The sequence below is a fragment of the Kogia breviceps genome, chromosome 1 (genome assembly GCF_026419965.1).
Source record: "Kogia breviceps isolate mKogBre1 chromosome 1, mKogBre1 haplotype 1, whole genome shotgun sequence".
NCBI classification, from domain to species: domain Eukaryota; kingdom Metazoa; phylum Chordata; class Mammalia; order Artiodactyla; family Physeteridae; genus Kogia; species Kogia breviceps.
In genome coordinates this window covers 106,016,784-106,040,738 of record NC_081310.1, presented here as the reverse complement: position 1 = coordinate 106,040,738, position 23,955 = coordinate 106,016,784, and the positions used below count along the sequence as shown (strand labels likewise).

General features: G+C 38.9%; 1 protein-coding gene across 1 annotated transcript in view; it reads left to right on the top strand.

Moving 5' to 3' along the window:
- The first annotated feature begins 19,058 nt into the window (after window positions 1–19,058).
- The window catches only part of FRRS1 (ferric chelate reductase 1), a 43,332-nt gene continuing 38,435 nt past the window's right edge, over window positions 19,059–23,955 (top strand). Inside the window, exon 1 of the mRNA XM_059077536.2 lies at window positions 19,059–19,073. The gene's annotated coding sequence lies outside the window, so the exon portion shown is untranslated. The remainder of the gene's footprint in view (window positions 19,074–23,955) is intronic.

The window sequence follows — 23,955 nt, the reverse complement described above, 5'->3', positions numbered from 1 at the left end:
TACTGGGCATATATGCCGAGAAAACCATAATTCAAAAAGAGTCATGTACCAAAATGTTCATTGCAGCTCTATTTATGATAGCCAGAACATGGAAGCAACCTAAGTGTCCATCAACAGATGAATGGATAAAGAAGATGTGGCACATATATACAATGGAATATTACCCAGCCATAAAAAGAAATGAAACTGAGTTATTTGTAATGAGGTGGATAGACCTGGAGTCTGTCATACAGAGTGAAGTAAGTCAGAAGGCAAAAAACAAATACCATATGCTAACACATATATATGGAATCTAAGAAAAAAGTGTCATGAAGAGATTAGTGGTAGGATGGGAATAAAACACAGACCTACTAGAGCATGGACTTGAGGATATGGGTAGGGGGAAGGGTAATCTGTGACGAAGTGAGAGAGTGGCATGGACATATATACACTACCAAATGTAAATTAGATAGCTAGTGGGAAGCGGCCACATAGCACAGGGAGATCACCTCTGTGCTTTGTGACCACCTAGAGAGGTGGGATAGGGAGGATGGGAGGGAGGGTGACGCAAGAGGGAAGAGATATGGGAACATATGTATATGTATAACTGATTCACTTTGTTGTAAAGCAGAAACTAACACACCATTGTAAAACAGTTATACTCCTATAAATATATTTTAAAAAAAACCAAAAAAACTACAATGAGATATCATCTCACACCGGTCAGAATGGCCATCATCAAAAATTCTACAAACAATAAATGCTGGAGAGGGTGTGGAGAAAAGGGAACCCTCTTGTACTGTTGGTGGGAATGTAAATTGATACAGCTACTATGGAGAACAGTATGGAGGTTCCTTAAAAAACTAAAATTAGAACTGCCATATGGCCCAGCTATCCCACTACTGGGCATATACCCTGAGAAAACCATAATTCAAAAAGAGTCATGTACCACAATGTTCATTGCAGCTCTATTTACGATAGCCAGGACATGGAAGCAACCTAATTGTCCATCGGCAGATGAATGGATAAAGAAGGTATGGCACATATATACAATGGAATATTACTCAGCCATAAAAAAATTGAAATTGAGTTATTTGTAATGAGGTGGATGGACCTAGAGTCTGTCATACAGAGTGAAGTAAGTCAGAAAGAGAAAAACAAATACCATATGCTAACACATATATATGGAATTAAAAAAAAAAAGGTCATGAAGAACCTAGGGGCAAGAAGGGAATAAAGGTGCAGACCTGCTAGGGAATTTGCTTTAGGATACGGTGATGGGGAAGGGTAAGCTGTGACAAAGTGAAAGAGTGGCATGGACATATATACACTACCAAATGTAAAATAGATAGCTAGTGGGAAGCAGCCGCATAGCAAAGGGAGATCAGCTCGGTGCTTTGTGACCACCTAGAGGGGTGGGATAGGGATGGTGGGAGGGAGGGAGATTCAAGAAGGAAGAGATATGAGGGTATATATATATGTATAACTGATTCACTTTGTTATAATGCAGAAACTGATACCATTGTAAATCAATTATACTCTAATAAAGATGTTAAAAAAAAAGATATCATCGAAAAATGGAGAAACCAGCAAAGGAGGCTTAGAAAGATGAACCAGTGTGGTAAAGAAAATCACAGAGAGCATGGTGTCCTGGGAGTCAAATGGAATATATCAAGGAAGAGGGGTGGTCACCATGTCAAATCCTTCTAATATGTCAAACTAGTTGAGGAAGATGGACTTAGCAGAGCAGAGGACACTGTGACCTTGCCAAAAGTAGTTTCCATGAAGTGCTGAGGACAGAAGCCTGTTGGGGTGGGCTTAACTGAGAATGGGAAGAGAAGAGCTGGAGTCAGGGAGTGTGATGTTTAGTGTTATATGTGTTAACTTGACTGAACCACAGGGTGCCTAGATATTTGGTTAAACACTATTCCGTGTGTGTCTGTGAGGGTGTTTCTGGATGAGATTAACATTTGAATTGGTAGACTGAGAAAAGCAGATTGCCTTCTTCAAAGTGGGCCTCGTCCAATGCATTGAAGGCCTGAATAGAATAAAAGGCTGAGTAAGAGAAGAGTCTCTCTTTGCCTGACTAGCTTTGGGCTAGAATGTCAGTGTTCTGCCTTCAGACTTGAACTCAGACTGGAATGGTGTCATTGACTCTGAGTTCTCCAGCTTGCTGACTGCCCAACTTGGGACTTCTCAGCCTCCATAATTGTGTGACTCAATTCTTTATAATAAATCTCTTCATATACATAAAATGTTAAAAATATACAAAAATTTAAAATTAAATATAAAAATAAAGGGAATATAAAGAGTTTTATTATAAGGAATTGAGTCACTATGTATGTATAAATATATACAGCCTATTGATTCTGTTTCTCTGCAGAGACATACAGATTTTTGTACTGAGAAGCGAGGAGCTGCTGTAACAAACAAACATGTGAAAGTGACTTTGGAATTGGGTAATGAGTGAAAGCTGGAAGAATTTTGAGGTTCATGCTAGAAATACAAATATTAAAGGTGATTCTGGTGAGGTCTCAGATAGAACTGAAGAACATATTATTGGAAACTGGAGGAAAGGTGGTCCTTAGCATAAAGTGGTAAAAAACTTGATGAATTCTGTTCCTGTTTTAGTGCTCTGTGGAAGGTAGAACTTTAAAAAAATTTTTTATATTGATGTATAGTTGATTTGCAATATTGTGTTAATTTCTACTGTACAGCAGAGTGATTCAGTTATACATATATATATTCTTTTTCATATTCTTTTACATTATGGTTTATCACAGGATATTGAATATAGTTCCCTTTCTATACAGTAGGACCGTGTTGTTTATCCATTCTATATATACTAGTTTGCATCTGCTAATCCTAAACTCCCAATCTGTCCCTCCCCCACTCCCCCTGCCTCTTGGCAACCACAAGTCTATTCTCTATGTCTGTGAGTCTGTTTCTGTTTCATAGATATGTTCATTTGTGTTGTATTTTAGATTTGTGAAAGGCAGACATTTATTTATTTATTTATTTATTTTGCTGTACGCGGGCCTCTCACTGTTGTGGCCTCTCCCGTTGCGGAGCACAGGCTCCGGACGCGCAGGCTCAGCGGCCATGGCTCACGGGCCCAGCCGCTCCGCGGCATGTGGGATCTTCCCAGACCGGGGCACGAACCCGTGTCCCCTGCATCGGCAGGCGGACTCTCAACCACCGTGCCACCAGGGAAGCCCCAGGTAGACCTTTAAATTGGACGTTTAACTGCTGACAAAAAATTAATCAGTTTATCTACGAAAGAATTGGAAAATTTTATTCAAGCCAAATTTGAGGATTATAACCCAGGAAGACCATTTCAGGATGCTCTGAGAACCTTTCCACCCTTTAGAAGTCAAGACACAGTTTATATAAGTATTTTGAGACAGAGGGCTGTACGTTAAATGATGTATTATTGACAGCTTATATAATCCAGTTTTAAGTGCCATCATGGTGGGTCATGTGACCCTTTAGAAGATCAAGAAGGAATGTTATCTTTTAAGGAGTTGGTTTTTTTTTTGTTGTTGTTTTTTAAATATCTATTTATTTGGTTGCACCAGGTTTTAGTTGTGGCAGGCGGGCTACTTAGTTGCAGCTCCAGGGCTCCTTATTTGCTGCCCATGGGCTCCTCAGTTGTGGCATGTGAACTCTTGTTGCAGTATGCATGTGGGATCTAGTTCCCTGACCAGGGACTGACCCCAGGACCTCTGAATTGGAAGTGTGGAGTCCTATCCACTGCACCACCAGGGAAGTCCCAAGGAGTTGTCTTGATGCTAGGAGAATGTTGCTATTTATGGTTGAGCAGGTATTCCTGCTGATGGGGGAGGTTTGGTCAATGCATAATGAGGATACACAATGCACAGTGCGAGGAGGGGGGAGGCCAAAGGGCAGAGAAGAATTTTTATGTTTAAATTTTTCTTGTCTTGCCATAAATATGAATTTTATTTCACAAATTAAGATTTCTAAGCAAAGTGTGAAGGAATGCCTTGGTTTCTCCTGACAGCTTATAGTAAAATGTGTGAGGAGAGATATGAATTGAAGAAGGGATTGTTAAGCAAAAAGGAATCAGAACTTAAAGATTTGGAAAATTCTTGGCCTATCCATATTGCAAAAAATGAGAAAGTGTGTTCTGAAGAGAATACCAAAGATGTGGCTGGACTCTCACTTGATAAAGAGTTTATGGGATTATATAAATAGAAATACTACCAGTATGAGCTGAATGGGATGGAAATGGGATGAAATGAAGGAAGGCTTTTGGACTTCCTGGATTTGATGGGACAGGACAATAGAGCTGTTTGACTGTGAATGTGTGCTGCTCTTCAGGAAGAGGGAAAAGTGACCCCGAAGGTGATTCAGAGATCATCAGGGCCTCCACCTCAGTCTTAATAGGCCAGACAGCCTCCGACCTCCAAATAAAACCCTGGGACTAGGAATCGCCTCTGGAGCCATGGTGCTGGGACCACCTGCAGAGCCTGTGGGCATGACAACCCCCATCCTCCGCCACTGCCAGCAAAGCCACAGAACAAAGTAAGACAGTGTTGAACCAAAGAGGATTATTCTAGAGCCTTAAGATCTGATGGAATTTACCTTGCTAGGTTTTGAACTTGCTTGGGACCCATCACCTTTCCCTTTTTATTATTTCCCCCTTTTGGAATGGGAATGTCTTTCCTATGCCTGGCCCAGCGTTGTATTTAGGAAGCACATACCTTGCTTCACAGCTGGAGAGGAATTATGCCTCAGGATGTATCATACCTGGAGACTCACACTTACCTGATTTAGACATTATTTAGATGCGGCTTTGGACTTAGACTTTAGAGCTTATGTGGGAATGAATTAAGACTTTGGGGCTATTGGGATGGAATGAATGTATTTTGCATATGAGAAAGACATGGATTGGAGGGGACCAGGGGTAGAATGTTATGGATTTAATGTTTGTATCTCCCCAAATTCATATGTTGAAGCCCTAACTCTCAGTGTGATGGTATTTGGAGATGGGGGCTTTGGGAGGTAACTGGGATTAAATTAGATCATGAGATTGGGGCCCTTAGAATAGGGTTAGTGGCTTTCTAAGAAGGGAAAGAAAGAGAGATTGCTCTCTCCATGTGCACACATGGAGGTAAGGCCAGGAGAGGACATAGAAAGAAGGCAGCGGTCTGCAAACCAGGAAGAAGGCTCTCACTGGGAACCAAATCAGCTGACACCTTGATCTTAGACTTCTCAGTTTCCAGAACTGTGAGAAATACAGTTGTGTTGTTTAAGCCACCCAGTTTGTGGTATTTCTCTATGGCAGCCAGAGCAGACCAATACAGAGAGTACAGGCAACTCTTGCATTATGTTGGAACAGGGAGACAGAAAATAAACAAAAATTGGGATGGTTTTGGGTGGGGGCAATGGAGTCACGGAAATTTTTTGTTAAGTGGGGAGAAACAGCAACGTGTCTGTGTGCCAGAAACAAGTTTGAAGAGAGTCAATCAAGCCACCCTCTCAGTGGGTATACTAATCACTATTCTAGGCACAGTGGAAAACAAGACTAACAATGTCTCTGTTTACATTTTAATTGACGCATGATGTGTGTGTGTGTGTAAAGAAGACAATGAACAAATAAACAAAGAAACAAAAAATACCAAATGAATTCATATCCGAGTAATTCTCACAAATCAAGCCATTTGTTCCACACCTTTCGAGGCCTTGCCCTCCACCCCCAAGGACATATTTTCACTAGTCTTTCTAAGGCACCTCGGAGTCTGGCGTTTGACACCTGCTCTCTGATTTATAAACTTGGGAGAACCAAAGCTTCAGGTCGAAGACATCAATGGCTGGAAGTAATCTGGGCCCAAGATGCAGAAGCTGCACTTCATCATCTCTCTCTCTTGTTCATTTTATTCTCTCTGATCATGTTTGTTTTAATCTTTCCACTTTCAAGATTATTCTCTTTGATTGAGAAAAAAGTAAAATAGGCGTTGATAGTTCTATTTTCCACTGCCATTTAAAAATTTACTATTTGGTTCTCTTAGTGAGATTCTATCTTCCTCAATCATGTACTTTAAGTGTTTCTTAGCAGGTAGGCCCTTATTAATCTTCTTAGCATATTAAAATACTTCAGTTGACTCTGGGCTTTAGTCTCTCTGTCATAAGTCTTTGGCTTTGGTGCCATTTCTAGTCATTGGTTTCAAACTTGATATTGTTGGAGAGCTCCTTCAGTAGTCAAATTATGTTGTTTGAATACAGTATTGGCTAAGGGATAAGCACACTTGCTGTACCAGAAAGCACAAAATATGAGATAATTTTATTTTTCTTTTACACAATAGTAGACAGGCAAGCCAAGGCCTATTGTTGGTTTTATTTCTCAAGATCATCCAGTGGCTTGGTTTCTTCTGTCACCTCCACTTACATTCCACTGGAGAGAATTTAACCATGTAACCTAAATGCGGGGGAGGCTGGGAAGTGTATTTTCTTGATGAGTAGCCATATGCCCCACTGAAAAGAGGAAGAGTATCTATTACTAAAAGGAGAAGGGAAGAATAAGCACTGAGGAAATATTAGTGTTGTGTGTCACAAATGCTGCTTCTTCCTCTTCACTGAGATACATTTGATTATGTTTTCAGAGTTCAGCATTTGGGAGACTTTCAACTGCTATTTATGTGCCAGACACTGTTATTGGAGCCGAGGTTAAGGGGGTGAACACAAAAATACAGCCTAAAGAAGAAGATGTAGCTCCTGCACCACAAGGGCAGCTCTGAGTCCTGGTAGCCTCCTGCCCCCTCAACTCATCTCTCTGAGGGTCCTGCTCATGACTCTCCGCTCCTAGCATTGAATGGGTAGCCACTCTGGGTCTGTGGTGGCAATGGCAGCAGCTCTTTTAAGCCTGGCTGTCTCCAGGACTCTGCTGCCACTTGGGGCTTGTACAGAGCTTCTGCTTACATTCTTCAGCCTGGTCTAGTGGTCCCACTGGAAGTTTCTTTACATCTGCTTTGTGCCTTCAGTAATGTTCAAAGTTCACCTACAGCTACATATTTAGATCTATTGATTAACTTTTTGGTATTTGGGAGCCTGTAGGATGTCTGGGCTGATTCTCCAATAGGTTACCCACCCCAAAACAAAAGCGATCTAACTGTAAGCCCTGTCCTCTTACAAAAGGCGTGAGACAATAGAGACAATGAACATTGGTCTCTGCCTCCAGGTCCTGGCACAGAGCTCCTAATATCCTTGTAATTTCCTAAGCAGTCGTTTATTCCAATATCTGGTGTTTGACCTGGGTTGCGGACACTGAGATCTCTTGGATTTTTGTGAATGTGTTTTGTTCTAATGAGCTGGCATGTGATGGGCTCCTGCAGGGGGCCCGGTCACCAGAAAGACCAAGCTGTGATTAGAAGCTTGGAACTTTCAGCCCTCTATCCCCATTCTCTAGAGAGAGGACAGGGACTGAAAATTGAGTTCATGGTTGATTATGCCTACATGATGGAGCCTCCACAAACATCCCCAAAAGTGCAGGGTTCAGGGAACTTCTGGGCTGTTGAACACGTGGTGGTCCTGGGAGAGTGGCTGGCCTGGAGAGGGCCTGGAAGCTCCGTGCCCCTTCCTACACACCTTGCCCTGTGCATTTCTTCCATCTGGCTCTTCCTGAGTTATGTCCTTTTATAATAAACTGGTAATCTTAGAAGTAAACTGTTTTCCTGAGTTCTGGGAACCATTCCGGTAAATTGATTGAACCCAAGGAGGGGGTTATGGGAACCTTCAGTTCAGTCAGTCAGAAGCCTAGGTTACAACCTGGACTTGTGATTGGCATCTGAAGTGGGAGGGTGGGGGGAAGTCTTGTAGAACTGAGCCCTTAACCTGTGGGATCTGATGGTATCTCCAGGTAGATAGTGTCAGAATTCAGTTAAATTGTAGGACACCTAGATGGTGTCTCAGAGAATTGCTTGGTGTGAGGAAAAATGCATACACATCTGGTGTGAGAAGTGAGTGTGGCAGTAGTGTGAGAGTGACACACACAGGAGGAAGAGTGAGGTTGTTCCTGTTGAGGCCTCATCAGACTTTCTACTGCCACATTCTTAAATGGAAATAAGCAGCTGAACCTCCTGTCATTTGCAGTAAGCCTACAATATAAAAAAAAGAGGAACTAAAATAATGAAAGGAAAAAACCTGATTCTCGGGGAAATAGATAATTCAGAGAACAGAAGCTATTTGAAAACAAAATAAAGCCCTTCAATACTCAGAAAAATTTAAGAAACTACTGAATCCATTAAAAAGAATGTAAGAACTTTAGGACATGGCAACGAACATACAATGCATTTTTTTTAGAAAGGAAAAACAATGAAAATCTTAAAAAAAAAACTATACAAGAAACTCATAGTCTAAAATCCAATCAAAAATAGGAAATCTATAGACTTAAAGGAAAATGGAATGGATATGGATTATAAGCAACAGATGGAATGAATAAGAAACTGGATGATATTAAAGATATTGGGTGGAATGCATTTACTTCTTTATCCAAAAAGAAAAAAAAAAAGATTCTAAGAAACCCCAAGGCAAAACAAAGAAACATTAAACAGTATGGGAAAGTCAATGTTCTAAATATGAAGTAACACAAAGTATAGTCTGATTTCTAACAATGGGTGGGAAGTAAGAAAAGAGAATCCGTTTTGTACATTATCATATTGAGTGGCACTTGGATCAAGACTTAGAGACAAAATTAGGAAATCCATCTTGACTCTTCAGTGAACAATACTAAAACAATCAATAATCATAATGTAGATATCTTTATAGTTTTCAATTTTGAAATCAATTTACAGGCAAAACAGGGAAGACCTAATTAGGGTTACAGAATAAACTGTAAATATGTTATTCACCTTGACCAAGTTATTGACAGAAGATGGGAGGGGATGGGGAAAGGAATGTAAATAGAATGCTAGAGGTCCTATTATCCTCATCTACTATAGGAGAAATTCAATGGATAATGTCTATATTTGAGACAATTAGGCAGAAGTTTGGGTATTATATTAAGTCACAAAAGTAGCCAGGTAGAGGAGCTAAAAATAGTGATATGAACATATAGAGAGTAGAAGTGAACAGAGGAGAGTGGCAGGAAATTAATAAAGAATGTCTCAAGGTATTGTATCAAGAAATAGTAGGAAGAGTATATTATTAACAAAAATGGTAATAACCAAAAGAACCAAAGCAGATATATGTAAAAGATTTTGCCTCTAGGTTAGGGAACCGATGGTAGGGGACAGAGGAACACAGAATGATTGCTTTTCATTATATGGCTTCTGTACTACTTGGTTTTTAAAAACTTACTTTCATGTTTTATTTTGATAAAATTTTTAAGAATTAAATATGTATAAACAACTTGTTGCAATTAGAAGAATGCCCCCCGCCCCTCTCGCTCTCTCTCTCTCGGAACAGGCTACTTACAAAGAGCTTTTCTTGGGGTGGAGTGGTGTAGGCAGATAACCTCTGAGTTAAAACTATACCCCTTGTTTCCATCATTTCTGCAATACTGAATTAGTATCTTTAAGTATTACCAAATGATGTAACAAAATACAATTTTATTTATTATTTAAATCCTCACATATCATTGGTTGGAATGAAAAAAAGAGCAGTCACTTTGGAAAACAATTTGGTAGTTTCTTATAAAGTTAAACATACACTTACCATATGATCTAGCAATCCCACATCTAGGTATTTACTCAAGAGGAATGAAAACATTTGTGCACACAAAAACCAGTATGTGAATGTCTATAGTGACTTATATATGCTTATAATTGCTGCAAACTGGAAACAACTCAAATGTCCTTCAGCTGGTGAATGGATAAACAAACTGGTACATACATACAATGGAATATTACTCAGCAATAACAAGGAATGAACTTCTGATACATGCAACATGGATGAATCTCAAATGCACTATGCTAAGTGAAAGACACCAGATGCAAAAGGCCATAGAAGCTATGATTTCATTCATATGATATTCTGGAAAAGGCAAATCTATAAGGAGAGAAAACAGATCAATGGTGCTATGGGTTGAATTGTGTTGCCCCAAAATTCATATGTTGAAGTCCTAACTCCAGTATCTCAGAATGTGACCTCATTGGAATAGTGTCTTTACAGAGGTAATCAAATTAAAAATGAAGCCTTTAGGGTGGGCCTTAATTCAACATCACTAGTGACCTTATAAAAAAGGAAAATATAGACACAGAGCCATATAGAGGGAAGATGATGTAAAGAGACATAGGAAGAAGTCAGTCATTTATAAACCAAGGGGAGAGTTCTGGAACAGATCCTTCCCCCACTGCCCTCAGAAAGAACTAACCCTGCTGACAACTTGATTTCAGACTTTGAGATGTAGATTTTCTATTTTTTAAGCAATTGAGTTTGTGTTACTTTGTTACAGGAGTCCTAGCAAACTAATACAAATGGTTTCTAGGGTGGGGGTGAGGCAAGTGTTGAATATAAAGGGTCACAACGGGACATTTTGAGGTGATGTGAATGCTATGTTTCTTGATTGTGGTGGTTACGTGACTACATGTTTGTCAGAAATCACAGAACTCTACACTAAAAAGGGAAAATTTCACTCTTTGTAGAATTATACTTCTATAAACATGACTTGAAAAAAATTAACCAAAAAATGACATTTAAAAAAGATTACTTTAAAAAATTAAATATTGAAGAAGTGATCCAGGATGTATGTATATACAAGAATATTTACATTAATGTTGTTCATAATAATAAAACAGCAGAATGAAACACAATGTCCAAAGTAGGAGATTATTTGAACAAATAGTAGTTAAAAGCAAAGCCAAAAGATAAAATTCTTTCCCTGATAGAACTTATATTCCAGCAGATGAGCTAGCCAATACATACATAAAGAAAGAAATATGTAAATATAATGTCAGGTAGTGATAAGTTCTGTGAAGAAGATAAAGTAAGGTAAGGGTAGAGAGTTAAAAGGAGCACTATTTTTTTTTTTTTTTCAGTACGCAGCCCTCTCACTGTTGTGGCCTCTCCCGTTGCAGAGCACAGGGTCCGGATGCGCAGGCTCAGCGGCCATGGCTCACGGGCCCAGCTGCTCCGCGACATGTGGGATCTTCCAGGACCAGGGCACAAACCTGTGTCCCCTGCATGGCAGGCGGATTCTCAACCACTGCGCCACCAGGGAAGCCCACTGTGAAGGTATTTTGTAGATGTGATTCAAGTCCATAATCAGTTGACTTTCAGTAAGGGAGATTGTCCTAGATATCGGGGTGAGCATGGAGCAATGATGAGCATGTTAAAAGGCCCTAAAAGCAGAGACTTCCCTGAAGAAGGAGAAATTCCAGCTATGGTGAGAGAGAGAAAACGTGAGAGAAACTTATTATCTCTAAGACCATGTCATCTTAGAGTTTTATTAGCCAGGGAAGGGGGCTACATTTTGAATCACACATATTCTTACTCTGTTTTTAAAGGGCCTTTTAAAAAAAAATTGGTACAGTGGTTCTCAAATTGTAGCCATAGACGAACAGCATTAGCATTGCCAGGAATCTTGTTAGAAATGCAATTTTTCAGGTTTACCCCAGTCTTCCTGAATCAGAAACTCTGGAGGTGGGTTCTAGTAATCTGTGTTTTAAGGAATCCATCAGGTGATTCTGATGCATATTAAAGCCTGAGAACCATGGGTCTAGAGAAATGACTGATGTCATTCCAATGACAAAAACTCTAATACAGCGACTCTTGGGTATGTGAGAATAACCCTGTGCTTCTTTAAGTGCACAGTTCTGAGTGCCTTCCTACAAAGTCTGTCCAGTAGGTCTGAGGTGGGCCCAGAAATCTCATTTTAATAAGTAGGTAATTCTGACGCAGGAGGTCCACAGGTGACTCTGAGAACCATGCTCATTTGTCAATTGTTAGTCTCCAGTATATTCAAGCTCTCAGCAACATTGGACATGATGGACCTCAACCACCTTTGGTACCACTTTCTACATTTTGGGACTCACCACTCTCTCAGTTATCTTCCTACTTTACTGGCCAATCAATCACAATTTCCTTTACTGAACTTGCCTGTTCTTCCCAGCCTCTAAACATTAGTGCACTTGAGGCTTATTCTTTAGACCTCTTCTTTTTCCCATCCATGCTCACACCATAGTGCCAATGACTCAAATGTGTATCTTCATACATGTATATGAACAGGTATCTCCACTTGGATACTTTAATGGCATCTAAAACCTAGTATGTCCAACACTCATCTCTTGGTTTCTACCCTTCAAACCTGCTCCTCCTCTGTTTCCCACCAATCTTCCCATCCAAATAGATGCCACCACTTCCAATTTCTTCCTGTTTCCCTCAAGTTTTCTATCTTTGGATTCATCAAAATTTCTCTGTTGATCAGATATTGACTCAAGAGATAAAGTTCTGGTTGTTGCTTCCTTTGCTCTCAGAGAGGTAAAGTTATTAGTAATTCAGGTCAAGAATTTATTCAGTGTTCTGAACTTTGAGTCTTATATTTAACATCTTAAAAGAAAATATCCCATTTTAGGCTGGAGAAGCGCAAACGTGGCCTACTGGGGTCAGCAGAGAACAGTGTGTTAAAGATTTAGACCCAGAGAAGGCACTGGGAGTGATTAGTTACTAAGCAACTCTCCTAAGCACTTAGATCACTGATGTGATCAGTACTCAGCTGTGCTGTTGGCTGATGGGAAGTAAGAGACCGGAGGAGAGTATCAGATGAGTCCAGAAGTGCCTCTCAGAGTTGGGACCAATGGACAGACATAGCAGCCATCATAAAGAGACAGCTGCTCTTGTTTGCTCCATAGGGATTATCAAAGTTTCCTGGAGAATCCATAAACTACTGAAATTATTATCTTTGTTGACTCCAGCCAGCTTGCTCAATGGCACACCATCCAGACTGGACTCTTAGTTAGCTATCAGTGAATTAGCTTATGCTAAAAATGGACAAAAAGATTCACTATTTCCAGACTGCCTACAGTTTTTTTTTTCCTATCCCCTTTCTCTTACACATTCTGTTTTTGCCTTTGGCCCTCGATAGTGTAATGTCTGTGGGAAGAAGGCTTACATATAAGTATTGTAGGGGAGCAAAATTTGCCACCCCTAAATGTGTCTCTTTGGCATGAAGATTAATTTAAGCTGATTATTTTTAAGAAACAGAAAACTCAGGAATTCTCTCTTCTGCATTCTCCTTGGCTGCCTAAATAATTTAGATAAAGGGCCTGTTCCCAGAATAGAGCTATCACCAGAGATATAAGTGTGGTCGGGGGAGGGGGAGGGATGGGGACTCAGCTGGACCTAGAGATCGGAGTCCACTCTGTGTCCCATAGTCTCTTCATGGCCCAGCAAACATTTATTTACCAAACATTTACTTTTCCATCTCTATGTCAATTACCTTTCTCCTCTTTAAATTGCCCAAACTACTACCCCCAACATCCTCTTTTGTCTTTGGCTGAAGATGGTACTTAAGGTGAGGATTTAGGCCATTTTGGCAAGTTACTCAGTTTTCCTGTATCTCTCCTAGGTGTTCATGTTATTAAACTTTTGTTTGATTTTCTTTTGTTATTCTGCTTCATGTCAGTTTAATTCTTAGACCATCCAGAAGAACATAGAAGGTTAGAGGAAAATTTCTTCATTCCTAACAGTAGTGAAAAAAAAGGAACTGATAATTGACTTGGGGAAATTAAAAGTAATTGGTTTCAACATTTTGGGCTGTTGCCCACAGTAAGAAATACATCTTATCTCACGAACCAGGATATATCTACTCATAATCAGAAAAGCTCATGAAATAGCAGTCATTTACCCTTATCATATAAAGGTATTTTCTCTGATTATTTTTTCTATTTTATTTCATTAACAGTTTTCTGATTGTGACCTCTAAAGATTTTACAGTCCACTGACAAATGGGTAGTGGCTCTGAGTTGAAAAACTCTAAGCTATAAAATATGAAAAAGACAAAAAAGTTGAAAGTCCTCCAGGTTTAGTTTGAGTGGTGAGAAAAATGGGTACCACTAATTGATAAAAATAAAGAAGAAATTGGAAAGGGGGGTTGTTAAGTGTCCTGTGGCTACTGTAACAAATGTGAAAGGAAAATAAAAATGGAGTTGGTGTTGCTAAGAGAGCTCTCTAAAATGAGCCAGGAGGCCATTGAGGAGGTGTGACTTGTGTTCATCTTGGCCTGGATGAAATCTGGTCTTTTGATTCTTGTCCTACTTAGAATCCTTGTTGGACCTTTACTCTAGGGTGGCTCCTGGCAGCCTGTCTGCTTGTTTGGGCCCTTGCCCTAGAGCAGCTCATGATTCCTGGAGGACATATGTTTCCTGACTTGCGTCAGGGGCGGTCACGGTTCTTTGGCAGCCATGTGGCTTTAGTCTTTATGGGCCCTTGACTTTTTCTCTTCCCCAGAACACTCTTTCGGTTTTCCCTGAATCTGTGTCTCCCAAATTGCAATTCCTAAGACCCCAAATAAAGCTCTTTTTTCTTTGCAGCCTCAATACTGATTATTGTTTGATACAAATTACCATAAACTTGGGATCTAAAACAACAAAAATTTAGTCTCTCACAGTTCTGGAGGCCAAAAGTCCAAAATCAGTATCACTGGGCCAAAGTCAAGATGTTGGCAGAAGCACACACCCTCCACAGGTTCTAGGTGAGAATCTGGTCCTTGTCTCTCCAGCTTCTGGAGACTGCGTGTGTGTAGGCACATGGGTTTCGGTAATTGTGCCTCTTCCTCCTTCCCTCCCTCCCTTTCTTCCTCCCTCCCATTTCCTTCCTTCTTTCCTCCCTCCCTTCCTTCCTTCCTTCCTTTCTTTCTCATCCACCTAAGAAATCACAATATATTAGAGTAGATGTAGAACCACTTTGTACAAATATAGGTTAGTGCCTAGCACAATATCTGCCATATTGTAGGTACTTGACAAAATATTTGTTGGATGATTGTGATAATTCTTTTTTTTTTTTTAAGTGACCTTTCCCCTAAAAATCTACTATTTTTCTGGTCTATTATGTGTCTCTTCTTGGCCATCAGAAACCTGCATTCAGAATTTGGCATGAGACCTTAGAGGATATATGGTTCCGGTTGTAATCCCTCATTTTTACTCTTTTGCTTTTCTTAATTAAAAAAAATTTATTTATTTTTGGCTGCGTTTGGGTCTTTGTTGATGCGCGTGGGCTTTCTCTAGTTGCGGCGAGCGGGGGCTACTCTTCGTTGTGGTGCACGGGTTTCTCATTGCGGTGGCTTCTCTTGTTGCGGAGCACAGGCTCTAGGCATGCAGACTTCAGTAGTTGTGGCACATGGGCTCATAGTTGTGGCTCGTGGGCTCTAGAGCGCAGGCTCAGTAGTTGTGGTGCACAGGCTTAGTTGCTCCACGGCATGTGGGATCTTCCCGGACCAGGGCTCTAACCTGTGTCCCCTGCATTGGGAGGCAGATTCTTAACCACTGCACCACCAGGGAAGTCTCATTTTTACTCTTGAGGTAACAAAAACAGAGAAGATAAGTGATTTGTCTAGAATGATCTAGTGCTCTTTTCACCACACTCCTTTGCCTTTTCACATTCGTTTTAAGCCAAGCTTCTTTTGAGTTCACCTGTCAACCTAAAGAAGCAGTACTATTACTAAAATGCGGTAATACTCTAGGTCTTTACCCTGTTGGTTTTTATTTTCTTCAAAAGCAAAATACTTCATTCCACTGGGACCCAGAGTGACTCATCTAATCACAGCTTTACACAGTGGATCCACTCTCATACCTTATATCTGCTTCCTGCTGCAACTTTGGAAATGTGTAGTGGCATTTTTTTGATTATCACTATTAATAGGTAGAGCAGGGCTTCTGTATTTTATAGCTGGAGTAATGGAATGCTTAGACATTCTACAATGAGCAGGACAGTGTGTCACAACAAGGAAATATCTCAATTGAATAATTACTAGAAGGCAATGTCCTATGCCACAAAGAGTTATCCTCTATGTATTTACATTAGAGTATACTTTTATGACTTCAGATCATCTCCATTTTTTTATGGTAAAAAAATTTATGGTGAAAGTAAAGATTTTTTTCAAGAGATTAATTTTATCCAGAGAAGTCAAAACTGGGTCTCAGTAATGACATTAGTTATCTTTTGAAGACACAGATAATTTTAGCCAGGGTTTGGGTCAAGTGGCAGATATTCTTCAGGATCACTCATCATAGAGAGTCACATTATGTTGAGTAATTTAAGGAGCAGGCTGTGTTTAGAGGAGAATAATGTGAAGTGACCTGGAACTGGTAGAAAGAAAATTATGAAGAAGAGTGTTGCTACTACTAATCTAATGCTGAGAATGGCTTTGTGTTGTCAGAGAACATGTGAAATATGGATTTAGTGAACAGAGTTTGGTTAGAACTTCATGGGTAATTTTGGAACAATTTCTTATTATGAAGCACTGGGAAGATGGGGCATCTCATTCACAAATCAAAAAAAAATTTTTTTCTTTTAAGTATGATTTATCAAACACTTCTGTGTCAGGCACTGTGATTTACAGATATTTCATTTTACCATCTGTCTACAGAATCTGGACATTCATTCATTCATTAATAAGTAGTAAGTGAAGGTTTTTTGAGCAGAAGAATTACATGATGTGAGTTATACTTTAGAAAGATTAATATGATAGCATGTGGGATGGCTTATTAGGTTGATGAGAAACTGGAGGCACTTACTAGATAATGACCGTAGTCCAGTTGAGAAGTAATGAGGACCTAAGCCAGAGTGATGGCAGTGGAGATAGAGAAGATGGGATGAATTTGGATGAGATGGCCATAATTAAAGGCTGAATGAGAATGAGTCCATTTTAGACAGTGGGTTTGGCTTTATTGAGTTGAGGCAGGGTCTAATCAATTGGAGATGTTTTACTTCAATGTAATTTTTAATGAAATGCTGACTATAATAGGAAGGTTTTTGTTTGGTCCATCAGCCCTCATTCACACTTGACAGTGTAGAGAGCTAGTAGCTCTGGCTTAGAACCCCGTAGGTCACTTTTCTCTGCCTGACCTTGGGCTATTTACTTAGCCAGGCACATCCTTACCCTTCTGAGCTGCAGAATGTCCATAACAAATACCTTTTACCTAGAGTCCTTGTGAGACTTAGATATGATAATTCATGTGCCTCGGTCAAAACAGAAGCTCAATAGATCATTACTTTTGTTCTTGCTATGCTTTATTTGCCTTATTCATTCTCATTCTCTTATGAGTATGCAGTGGATTTTTCCAGTGGCTGCATGATGTGTTAATATGATATTGCAACAGACTGAATACAGAAGATATGAGAATTCAGCTGTCTTCTATTAACCCAGGCACAGAAGAGATTTGTAAAAATTTAAACAATACTACTCTTCTCACTAAATTCCTATTTTTGAAAAACACTTATAAAAACAAGAGTAAAAAATATCATGTCAACATGTAGAGTTCATTATTGTCATTTGTCCATAAATAAATTTGTGAATAAGTATTTAAATATACAATAGACATTGACAGATATCACCCCCATAACCAAACATCTCTTAGAGGCTGCAATAATTTTTAGGAGTTGCAAAGGGGTCCTGAAACCAAAAAAATTTGAGAACTGCTAATTTAGAGACATGAGAGTGGGCTCCAAAAGGCTAGTATCTACTTATCAGAGTCCAACCTCCATTTAAGACTTTAATAAATTGGGTTTCCTTTCTGGCAGCTGACAAGTAGCTGATGAAGGAACCCCGTAGAGGTGAACTTCTGGGAGGGAATGATAAGGGGAATTATAACTGGGGACTTTCAGGGAAATGATAGGCCTGGAAAGGGTAGTTTTAGATAGTGCTAAGCCTCTCCATTCAGCTTTTTCTACTGTACTTTAGGATTAAAGGTTATGATAGTATATTCTAAGAATTATTTGTTTTATAGACTTTTTGTCATGCTTTTGGCATGTATAGTGTCCACTGGGGACTATTCCTGGAAAGAGTCTAACTAAAACTAGAGAAAGTTATGTCACCACTTGATGCTTTATATGGAAGGACTGAAGATCAACTGACTTAGTTTAAATTCATTCACATTCCAAGCACCTTTAGGGTAGAAAACCAGAGCTGCATCTTCTTTATTTAGAGCTTCTCTCTAAAGGGGACTTTTGTTACTTGTGACAAGTTCCTAAAGAGAAAGATTAAAGTGATGGTGTTCGTTCCCTACTTTTCTCCCCTTTTAAAATGGTTCTAGAGAATTTACTAGTGTGATTGCCAACCAGTGATCACAGGTCACGGCGTCTGTGACAAAGTCTATTTTCCAGTCTGCACATGTTAGTCATGGTCTGAATTCAGTGTTTAATATTTTCAGAACATTATCTTTTCCTAGCCCTGAATTTTTTTTTTTTTTTTTTGCAAAAAGAATCTTGGAAAAACAATGATTAAAGGCTTGAAAAGAAACAAAAACAAACTAAACTCCTAAATTCCAAGGTAAATTTTGCGTAATAAAAGAATTCTTGTACATTACGTCATTTACACTTTCAAAGGCTTCATTTCTTTGCAGTCTGATTCTATTTCACTTTTTGTAGTTAATTGGAATAGTTTGCTAATTACTGTTATTCTCTAGATAGGGTTGCCAGATAAAATAGAAAGTAAACTTGAATTTCAGGAAAACAATGAATCACTTTTTAATATAAGTATATCCCCAATATTGCATAGGACAATACTTATGTTAATGAATGATTTGTTGTTTATCTGAAATTCTAATTTAACATCCTATACATTAATTTGCTAAATTTGACAACCCTAACCTAAGCACAAACAGGTTCTTTGGTTTGTCTTTGCTTAGCATTATATAGAACAGGTTGTATTTTCAAATGGTTTTATAGTAAAAGACAAGAACTTAATTTTCTCAGTGAAACAATTATTAGTTGTAAAAAAGTGTTCCTTTGTGTAAAATAGAATGGTTAATTCTCAGAAACTGAGTCCTAAGGCTAGCACTGGTCTTGCAAATCCAGTTTTGCAGTTAAGATTGGGAAACGTTCTCTTCTCTTTATGGGTAAACTGGCTCCACCCAGCTGCTGAAATGAGATATAAGTTGTAAAAAAACCGGAAGTTGGACAGGCTGCGTTTGCTTCTCGAGGTAAGTGTCTCCTGTTTTCTTTATGTCTTCGCAAAGCGCTTACAAATGGAATCCAGCTGGGTGACAGTACTGAGAGAGTAGGCGCCTGTGCTGACCTGGGCGGTCGGCGACCCGGGATGGATGCTTTATTAACAAACTGTTCTGGAGCTTGCGAGCTTGTGTTGAGCTAATGAGTGCTCACGAACGAGTTAGATTAATGATAAGTCACGTAACTTTGACCACGGAGCTTTAATCCCATGAAAAGGGTGATTGTAAATAGAGACGTGTCTGGGATCATGAAAAGCATTGACTTTATTCATGCATCAGTGTTTTTATGTTTTTGTTTTTTGTTTTTAATTTTAAGCAATGGAAACTCCCTTTTTATCTAAAGCTAATGGCGTAATTACCTATATGGAGGTTACTTAGAACCCTATTTGGCTTTTAAAGTGTCTTTTAATTTAGAAATCTTATCTCCCCTCACCCCCACCTCTGGTGTGCCTTTAGGATTTCAGAGACGCTCTGGGGTGACTAGGTGTTACCTCTGCCCTTAATTTTTGTACATCTTGTGCTGCCCTAAGGGCAAAGGGGAGTTTTCCGTTTGTAAATGTATTATTAGAAGTATTTCTTTATAAAGCTAAACTTCTTAGTTCAGATATTTTCTTTTTTCTCTGAATTAAATAAAAAATAGAAAGATTTGAATGTTTACTTGGATAGTGGAGAAGTGGGAGGCTAAAATTTGGTCTATTGATTTACTGAAAACAACGAGCTAGACTTTTTAAAGGTTGGTTTTATTTAAAGGGATGAGTTCTACTAAGTCTTTTAATAAGCCAGTATGTGGATTCTTTTTGCTGGCTGTACCTTCTGTTTCACACCTGTCCACTTAGGTAACGTCAGATTCCCTGGAAGTCACGTTGTAGTGCATTGCCTTGAGTGCTGTTTTCAGGGTTGTCTGCTAGTCATTTTGAAAGGAAATCAAGGAGTAGGATGCCTTTGCCGCCTTCAGAAATTTGCCTTAAGACAAGTCAACCAGTTGTGGCCAAAAAATGTGATACAATTTTTTATTAGCAAAAAAACCAAAGCTTTTGGAGCTTCCCAGAAGAGACTGGTTAAAGTTGGCAGAATTAGGCAAAATTCCAAGGAAGAAAGGATTTTAATGGAAGACCTGGTTTATGGTGAGCACTGTGCTAAATGTTTCGTAGATGTTATTTCATTTAATCTTCACATAAATCCCTCGATATTGGTAGCATTGTCTCTAACAAAATGAGAAATTTTAGGCCCAGTGAGATTAAATAATTTGCCCAAGGTCAGTCATTAAGGTGGTACCTGCTGGATTCAATCCTAGGTCTATGTGATTTCAAAGTCTTTACCACACACTGTCTCATAGGACAGAGTAGTTGATAGCATTTTAAATGGACCTTGAATGACAATAACAGTAAAAGTAATATAGAATGTTTGAAAATAGAAAAAAATCTGAACACCTTACAATTAATTTAATGTGTTTCTTTACAGTCTTCAAATATGCATGTCTTGTAGTGTTTTTTAAATTACAAAGCACTACATGCTTTAAAAATATGCAAAATTCAAAGAGGATTAAAAAGAAGAAGTCCACTTCTTTTCCCATATTGAAAACACTTTTCTAAGGGGTAACCACTATTGAGAATGGTTAAAGCATGGTGTTTTTTCTTTTCCCTTTTCTTTTACATGCACTTGGTACATTACGTATCATTTTGTAGTTTGCTTGTTTTCATTCCTCATTGTGGCAGGAGCATGTTTCCACCTAAGTACATGCAGATTCGTGTCCTAAGCTTTTCTGAAAAGAGTTAACACTGGCAAAGAAGTTAAAAGAATGCCTACCTCTTAGAAAGCAGTCAGTAATTATTAGCTGTTATTTCGGTCATTGTCTATTTCATTCTTTTAAATGGGTACACGGTATTTTATTTTTAAATTTTTTTATTAAAGTATAGTTGAGTTACAATGATGTGTTAATTTCAGGTGTAGAGCAAACTGATTCAGATATATACACACACCTACATGCACACATATGTATATGTCTATTCTTTTTCAGATTCTTTTCCCTTATAGGTTATTACAAAATATTGAATATAGTTCTCTGTGCTATATATAGATCCTTGTTGGTTATCTGTAGTGGTGGGTACACAGTATTTTAGAGTTTGGGCATAGCATAGTATATTTTTGTAACCACCTAAATTGTCTTAAATTTTTGCTATTACAAATAATCCTTGCATACTTGTGGGGGGTTTCTTTTTCTTTCTTTCTTTCTTTTTTTTAAATTGAAGTATTGTTGACTTACAATATTATATTAGTTTCAGGTGTACAACATAGTAATTCACATTATTATAGAACATACTCCATACAAAGTTATTATAAAATGTTGACTGTATTCCCTGTGCTGTTTGTTGTGTGGGGTTTTTTATAGGATAAATTCCTAGAAGTGAAATTCCTCAGTCAAAGAGTAAACATATTTTAGTTTAGTAGGAAATTGTCAAATTTCCTCCAAAAATATTGCAGCAATTTACACTCTTCAGTGTATGAGCACACTTATTTCTCCACATGCTTGCTTATATTGGATATTATCAGTCTTTTGCATTTTACATGAAATGATAGGTAATGTACATTTATTTTTAACATAGTTTAAGCAATGTTTAGATATTTTCTGTGTCTATTTTTTTCCCATTTAACATATATCTGTTTTTACATGGGTAGGAATTTGTGATGGATGGCATAATGGAGGTCCCAGTTAGAAGACAGAACATGGTGAGAAAAAAAGTGAGGTACTTGTTCCAGAAATAAGTACAAATGGTACATTGTTGATAGAACATGGATTGGGCTGAATACACATTAAATGCCTAATGCTTTTGTCTTTAATTGAATAATTCCAGGGAAGCTGTTGAAGGTTTTTGGTGAGCGGAGTGATATGATGAGAATTGTGCCTTAGGAAAATGATCTTGTGGTGTTGTGTAGGATTCGAATGGAGATACAGAAACAGGGAGGCCAATTGAGAGTATTTCATGAATCTGGGTGAAAGATAATGAAGGCTTTGTGCTTGAAGGTGGTGTCGGAATGGAAAACTGCAGACAGATGTAATAGAGGGAATGGAAGGTAGAAGAGAGAAACAGAAGGGATAGGTAGGTGTCTGGAAGGGTGGAGGTCGAATCTGCTGAGCTTACTTGGAAATTGGGGTCCCAAAGAGTGTTTGGAGTAAAATCTTGAGGATTTGGGGTTTCAAATCTTTTTTTAAAAAAATTAATTAATTTTTGGCTGCATTGGGTCTTCGCTGCTGCACACGGGCTCTCTCTAGCTGCAGCGAGTGGGGGCTACTCTTTCTTGCTGTGCACGGGGTTCTTACCGCGGTGGCCTGTCTGATTGCAGAGCATGGGCTCTAGGTGCGTGGGCCTCAGCAGTTGTGGCTCGTGGGCTCCAGAGCGCAGGCTCAGTAGTTGTGGTGCACGGGCCTAGTTGCTCCGCCGCATGTGGGATCTTCCCGGACCAGAGCTCTAACCTGTGTCCCCTGCATTGGCAGGGCAGACTCCCAACCACTACACCACCAGGGAAGTCCCAGGTTTTCAAATCTTGTTGACTAGAAATGTGTTGATAGGCCACCGTCAAATTAGGAAAGTCAGATTCAAGAACTAGTTTGGAGGAAAAAATAATGAATTTCATTTCAGAAAAATTGAGCTTAATGTCATCCAAACAGAAATCTATGTATGGTTGGAAATTTGAGTTGAAGCATTGTGGAGATGCGGGATGGGGGCAGTTGAAAGATTTGGGAAATATTATTCAGGGGTGATAATTGAGGCTATGGAAGGGATAGCCTGTAGAGAAATGTGGGGGTCAAGGAAAACAGTCTTGGGGTTGGATATATTCATGTAAGGGTCATGAAGAGGGACCAGATTTATAGTATTTTTTATAACGACTGTTTCTAACATTTGACCTTGGATCTAGTTAGGCTATTCTTCACTGCCCTCCAAAGTCCATTCTCACTTTGCTCTTTCTATCTCTACTTCTTTTATTGCTCCCAAAGTGTGCTCATTCTGAATCCCTTTTCCTGTGGGATTACTATGTCAGCTTTTAGTGTCTGATTTGAAGCTGTGGATGACTTAGTGGTTAAAACCTCACAGACTAGACTGGAGATCATACTTTTCACCACTCATTTGCTGTGACTTTGGCAAGAATCTTAATCAGTGCCCTGTTTTACATACTGGGGACAATAATACCCCTCACACCTTCCTGGGTTGTTTTGAGGAATGTGTGCTAAGTCCTTGACATGATGCCTGCTATGTTGTGAGCCCTTAGCTCTTCTATCATATTCTCCTTTACCTCTCAATCAACATAATAAAATGCAGTTTTTCCCTGTTCTGTCCCTATGTGATCTTAGGCAGTAGTTTGTTTTTTTTTTAAATAACCTCTGTGAGCTTCAATTTCCATGCAACAAAAAAAGTTTTTGTTTTTTCCAGGGATTAGAGTTCATACGTGTGAAGCACCTACTATGTTGACTAGAATAGAACAGGCATTCAATAAATAGTAACATCATTTAAATGATAGATTAATGGTATTTGCTTTTGTTTTATCTATTAGTTTTGTGTCTTTAGAGAAGGGACCATTCCACTTAGCACCTAATATTGTTTTTATGACAGGACTATTGTGAGGGCCATGTGGATGATCCAGATGAAAGCTCTGTGTGTAATAAGATATTTGCTTCCAATCATTTTTCCAGAGAATGAATAAAGTGGAAAAGTTGGTTTCTGATGATTCTGTGATTAGAGGAATCAGAATTATATCAGAGAACTCCCAATTCCTGTTTCTTCAGTGGTTTCCTCTACCTTTCCTTTTACTTAAACTCTAAATTCTTTTCAGAATTCTTTTCACCCATTTTAGGTTGTCA